This window comes from Phyllobates terribilis, unplaced genomic scaffold (genome assembly GCF_046119375.1).
Source record: "Phyllobates terribilis strain yellow unplaced genomic scaffold, ASM4611937v1 Scaffold_580__1_contigs__length_1029797, whole genome shotgun sequence".
NCBI classification, from domain to species: Eukaryota; Metazoa; Chordata; class Amphibia; order Anura; family Dendrobatidae; genus Phyllobates; species Phyllobates terribilis.
This window is the reverse complement of record NW_027363340.1, coordinates 277,292-283,682: the sequence shown is the minus strand read 5'-3', so window position 1 is coordinate 283,682 and position 6,391 is coordinate 277,292.

Here is a 6,391-nt window from a genome sequence, read left to right as displayed (position 1 = left end):
TGGAGCATGCCAGCAGAGAAGGTGGGAGGAGGCGCTGGTTACAGGGGAGACTTTACCTCTGGAGGCCGCATATAGGGCATGTGAGGGGCGGACACTTCCCATATTCATCATTACTGAACCCCCGCTCTGTGCGGCTCTTATCTGAGCTGCAGGAGATGCAGCAGTTACTCATCAGCCACTCTCCGTTCACTTGCAGCCGTCCGAGCTCTGCTGTGCCTGTTAGGGGTGAAGTTCGGGTCCTTCGAGGCATCTACTATGCAGCCTGCACAGCAGATCACAGCCCGAGCACAGCGTCTCCGGGTAAATCTCCACCTTGTGAGTTGCTTCTTGTGCAGCAGCCCCATGCAAGTTGCTCTGCTCTCCTCGGCCAGCTCCTGCTGAATACTGAGCTCCTCTGCCCAATCTAGGAGATCAATAGCCCTGATCACGTCAGTGGTAGCCCAGCGCTGCTGGATCAGATTTACAAATGGCAAACTAATCAGCCCTAGGTATTTCTAATATGTGCAGAGCAGGCGACATAAGTCTGACCGGTGTCCTCATAGACCTTTCCTCAGCCGGGGTCTAATAGGAGCAGTAAGATGGCCGTCATGGGGTCCATTGTTAGATCTCAGCTGCCATAGAAACTCATTGGCACCATGATCATGCCTCCCTCTCCTGTCTAAAGTGCCTAAATGCTGTGGAAGCCCCCTACTGTGTCATACAATGGATTAAGCTGCCAGGATCAAGGTTGGCTCCACTGTGGGCAGCTGAGGCAGGAGCAGGACTGTGTTACACAGCCACACTTCTGCCGCAGATCTTGTAAGGACCTGCCTGATGATAATGTGTCCTATAGAGCAGGTCTTGGTACCGGACTGCCCTGTACATATTTACCACTAGCTGGGAACCAGTTACTTACAAGGTCTAGTTTCGGATGTGTTTCCAGGATCTGTAGTTATCAGCATTTTATCCTTAAGGCCGAGTTATAATATCACTGTAACACTCTCGCCCTGTACCTGTATGCCTGCCCTGTGTGCTGCACAAAAGTATATAACAAAATGTGTGTACACAGATATCTATCTCCTGAATGGTATTACTGCTAGATCTCCTGTACATAGAAATATGAGGTTCTTAGCGCACATTTTGAGCAAATTGTGCGAGCCCATCTGCCAACGTCAAGGCGACCTCTTCAGATGGGTCCCTACACTAACATTACACTAACTTACTAACTGGGACTAGTTTTTTGTATTATTATTATTACCACCATTTTTACTATTTATTATTATTGCATTAATGCAATTAATTGTAACTGTTATAAAACTAATTAAAAAAATGTAATTCTATTTTTTTTTTATTAATCTTGTGATTCTAATAATGGTATTACTAAAATCCCTATGCCTAAAGCTGTTGATCCAGAAGAAGGCAAAAACCCCAGGACACCTTCAGCCAATTTGTGTCATAGGGGAAAAATTCCTTCTTGACCCCGGCAAAAGGCGATCAGTCCTAGGACCCTGGATCAAACCTAATAATGTTATTACAAGTTATATAATATTACACTAATTATTGTACTACTGGAGTTATTTTAATTTGTTTTTATAAATCTATTTGATATGGTTATTATTATATTGTGCTATCTTATTACAGTATTATTCTTCTTTCCTTTCACTACTAATACTGCCCTAAACCTACAGTGTTGATCCAGAAGAAGGCAAAAACCCCAGGACACCTTCAGCCAATTTGTGTCACAGGGGAAAAATTCCTTCTTGACCCCGGCAAAAGGCGATCAGTCCTAGGACCCTGGATCAAACCTAATAATGTTATTAGAAGTTATATAATATTACACTAATTATTGTACTACTGGAGTTATTTTAATTTGTTTTTATAAATCTATTTGATATGGTTATTATTACATTGTGCTATCTTATTACAGTATTATTCTTCTTTCCTATCACTACTAATACTGCCCTATACCTACAGTGTTGATCCAGAAGAAGGCAAAAACCCCAGGACACCTTCAGCCAATTTGTGTCACAGGGGAAAAATTCCTTCTTGACCCCGAGAAAAGGCGATCAGTCCTAGGACCCTGGATCACACTGCTATTCTACCTACTACTATTACTACTGTTATTTTATTACTTTCTTACTATTATCACTAGTATTATTACTCATATTACACTAATATGGATATACTACCACTATATTACTACCATCCCTTTCCCCTTAGGGATCTTAAGGTGCAGTTCTGTCCTCCTCCTCCTATTCTGTCCTCCTCCTCTTCCATCCTCCTCCACTTCCGTCCTCCTCCTCTTCCGTCCTCTTCCTCTTACGTCCTCCTCCTCTTCCGTCCTCCTCCTCTTCCATCCTCCTCCTCTTCCGTCCTCCTTCTCTTCCATCCTCCTTCTCTTCTGTCCTCCGCCTCTTCCGTCCTCCGCCTCTTCTGTCCTCCGCCTCTTCCTTCCTCCGCCTTTTCTGTCCTCCGCCTCTTCCGTCCTCCTCCTCTTCCGTCCTCTTCCTCTTACGTCCTCCTCCTCTTACGTCCTCCTCATCTTCCGTCCTCCTCCTCTTCGGTCCTCCTTCTCTTCCATCCTCCCCCTCTTCCGTCCTCCGCCTCTTTTGTCCTCCACCTCTTCCATCCTCCGCCTCTTCCATCCTCCGCCTCTTCCGTCCTCCTTCTCTTCCATCCTCCTCCTCTTCCGTCCTCCTCCTTTTCCGTCCTCCTCCTCTTCTGTCCTCCTCCTCTTCCATCCTCCGCCTCTTCCGTCCTCCATCTCTTCCGTCCTCCGCCTCTTCCGTCCTCTTCCTCTTCCGTCCTCCTCCTGAGACGTAATAAATAGCATTAAAGCTGCAGTAATTGTTTATATTATATATACACACTGCTCAAAAAAATAAAGGGAACACTCAAATAACACATCCTAGATATGAATGAATGAAATATTCTCATTGAATACTTTGTTCTGTACAAAGTTGAATGTGCTGACAACAAAATCACACAAAAATCATCAATAGAAATCAAATGTATTAACCAATGGAGGCCTGGATTTGGAGTCACCCCCAAAATTAAAGTGGAAAAACACACTACAGGCTGATCCAATTTTGATGTAATGTCCTTAAAACAAGTCAAAATGAGGCTCAGTATTGTGTGTGGCCTCCACGTGCCTGTATAACCTCCCTACAACGCCTGGACATGCTTCTGATGAGGTTGCGGATGGTCTCCTGTGGGATCTCCTCCCAGACCTGGACTAAAGCATCCACCAACTCCTGGACAGTCTGTGGTGCAACGTGACGTTGGTGGATGGAGTGAGACATGATGTCCCAGATGTGCTCAATGGGATTCAGGTCTGGGGAACGGGCAGGCCAGTCCATAGCTTCAATGCCTTCATCTTGCAGGAACTGCTGACACTCTCCAGCCACATGAGGTCTGGCATTGGGCACAACCCCCATCTGTGGACGTCTGGCCCTCATCCCACTCTCATGGAGTCGGTTTCTAACAGTTTATGGAGACACATGCACATTTGTGGCCTGCTGTAGGTCATTTTGCATGGCTCTGGAAGTGCTCCTCCTGTTCCTCCTTGCACAAAGGCGGAGGTAGGGGTCCTGCTGCTGGGTTGTTGCCCTCCTATGGCTTCCTCCACGTCTCCTGGTGTACTGGCATGTCTACTGGTAGCGCCTCCAGCCTCTGGAACTACGCTGACAGACGCAGCAAACCTTCTTGCCACAGCTCGCATTGATGTGCCATCCTGGATGAGCTGCACTACCTGAGCAACTTCTGTGGGTTGTAGAGTCCGTTTCATGCTACCACGAGTGTGAAAGCACAACCAACATTCAAAAGTGACCAAAACATCAGCCAGAAAGCATTGGTACTGAGATATGGTCTGTGGTCTCCACCTGCAGAACCACTCCTTTATTGAGTGTGTCTTGATAATTGCCAATAATTTCCCTCTATTGTCTTCCATTTGCACAACAGCATGTGAAATTGATTGTCAATCTGTGTTGCTTCCTAAGTGGACAGTTTGATTTCACAGCAGTTTGATTTACTTGGAGTTATATTCTGTTGTTTAAGTGTTCCCTTTATTTTTTTGAGCAGTGTATATTTTCTCATGTCATGTATTTACTACTAAAAGTAATTTTTTACATTTAGGTTTCATTAAGTGTTTTTCACCGGCTATTACAGACTTATTGTTTCCCTGCACATTCAAGTTTTGTGTTTTCTTTGGGCATAGATCAGCTAATAGGCACTCAGGAAAAAAAAACAGATTAAAGATCTACAAACTCTCCCTTAAGACTAAGGAGCTCACTGATAGATTCTCAGTTAGCTAATTTTGCAGCCAGCAATAGACAGTGCAGCACAGATGCTACAGAAGGCAACATTTTTAATGAAACTCAATTACAGAAATCAATTTTAGCCCCAAATACTTGCATTAAAGTAAAAAAAAATGGCCCCAAAGCTGGACAACCGCTTTAACTCCTTACCAACATCTGCTGTACATGTATGGTATAAGTCAGTAGCGGGTGTATGGAGCAGGGTCAGCTCGCCCCGTACATGGCAGATAATGGCTGTGACAAACAACCAGGACCTGCCTCTAACAGCTGCGAGTGGAGCGAAGATCTGCCCACCACTGTTAACCTGTTCAGTGCTGCTGTCAATCTCTAACAGCAGCATTAACAGCGCGCCAGCATTGGTACGCGTCGTTCCATACGCCCACCGGCGCTCCTGTGACGCGATCATAGGGCGCCGATGGACTGCTATGACATCCGGGGGTCTGCTGAAGCCTCCGTGTCTGTCATCATAAAGCTTCATTTGGGCTGTAAAGAAGACCGTGGTTTTGCTATATGGAGCATTACTGTGGTATCGCTGTATATAGCACAAGCAATCAGATGATGTATACAAATACAGTGAAAAAAAGTATATATATATTTATTAAAACCCCACACGTTCAACTCACCTCCCACTAAAAATAAAGATAATAAAAATATACACATTTTGTGGTTTGGTCTCTTTCAGAGAAATACAATCTATCAAAATATAAAAAAAAAAAACGATCAGTGAACACAGAAAAAAATTCAAAAAGACAAAATTGCATTTTTTCGTTCGCCTCAATACTGCAGAAAATCCTGTAAGAAGCGATGACCATGACATATGTGTCCCAAAATGTTATCAATAAAGTCCTCTTGCCCTTCAAAAAATAAGCCCCCACACAGCTCCATCAACCCGAAAACTGAAAATGTTACGGGTCTCAGAAAAAATGGTGACAGCATCAAAAAAAAGTTTTTTTCTTTTGCCAAAACTATTGGAGAAGTTTGGTCTTGCTGTAATCACACTGAGGAGTAGGATCCTATTACCAGGTCATTTTTACCACACAATGTGCGCCGTTAAAACCGTTCCCAGAAAAAACAATGTCAGGCTTTTTTTTCGCACTTTTACTGCACTTGAAATGTTTTTCCCGTTTTCTAGGACTATGTGGTAAATGAATGGTGTCATTTATAAGGACAGCTCATCCTACAAAATAACAAGACCTCACACTATGTGGACAGATACCAAAAAGTTATAGCCCTTGGAAAAAGCGGAGGAAAAAACAGAAAAAAAACATAAATTGGTTATGTCGGGAAGGGGTAAAGCTGAAGAAACGCATGTAAGAGCAGAATATGGAGGAAGGTCAGATATCACAGACTGGTGGATACTACCTGCTCCATCGCTGGCAGAATACTCCACCCCCATGGTGTCCGCTGATATCTTCTCTTGTAGCAACGTCTCCAAACTCTATAAAACATCGGGAACAGTCAGCAGAGGGTTTGATGATTGGCTCATATTGGCGATATACTCAGGGGCATTACTGGGGCCAGGGAAGATTGGGAATGAATAGCGGATTGACTGTTAGAGATGTGATCTCTTCCATTAAAGGGGATGTCTAGTTGGAACAAGTTATCACTGATCTCTGGATAGGTGATGACCTGTCCCAGTGGGAGCACCCCTTTATTATGTGGTATATATGGAGGATGTGATATCATGCAGAGTTCTAGCAGTATTACACTTCGGTCCGTTCTGCGTGCATCTGGGCCATTCCCTATGGAGGAGCGGAGCTGGGGGGAAATATCAGGATCTCGTCGCTGGATCCATCCAGATGGGAGATGTAACGAGTGCGGCGCCCCCCACTGGTGTCTCAGCGTATCATGTGTTGGGGAATAATAACTTATTGTCTGGTAAATGTGCTGATTCCTGTGAGTTGTGGTCGCTGAGTGCGTGTGATTGGATGTGGCTCCGTCCGTTATATTATATCACGTCTTATACCTATAATCTCTCGCTGATCGCAGGTGTCTGTCTTCACACTCAGATGAGAAGGAACAAACTGACGATATAGGACTTTTTTTTTTTCCCAAATTCAAACCGAGCAATCCTATTGGCTGAGCATGAATGCAGT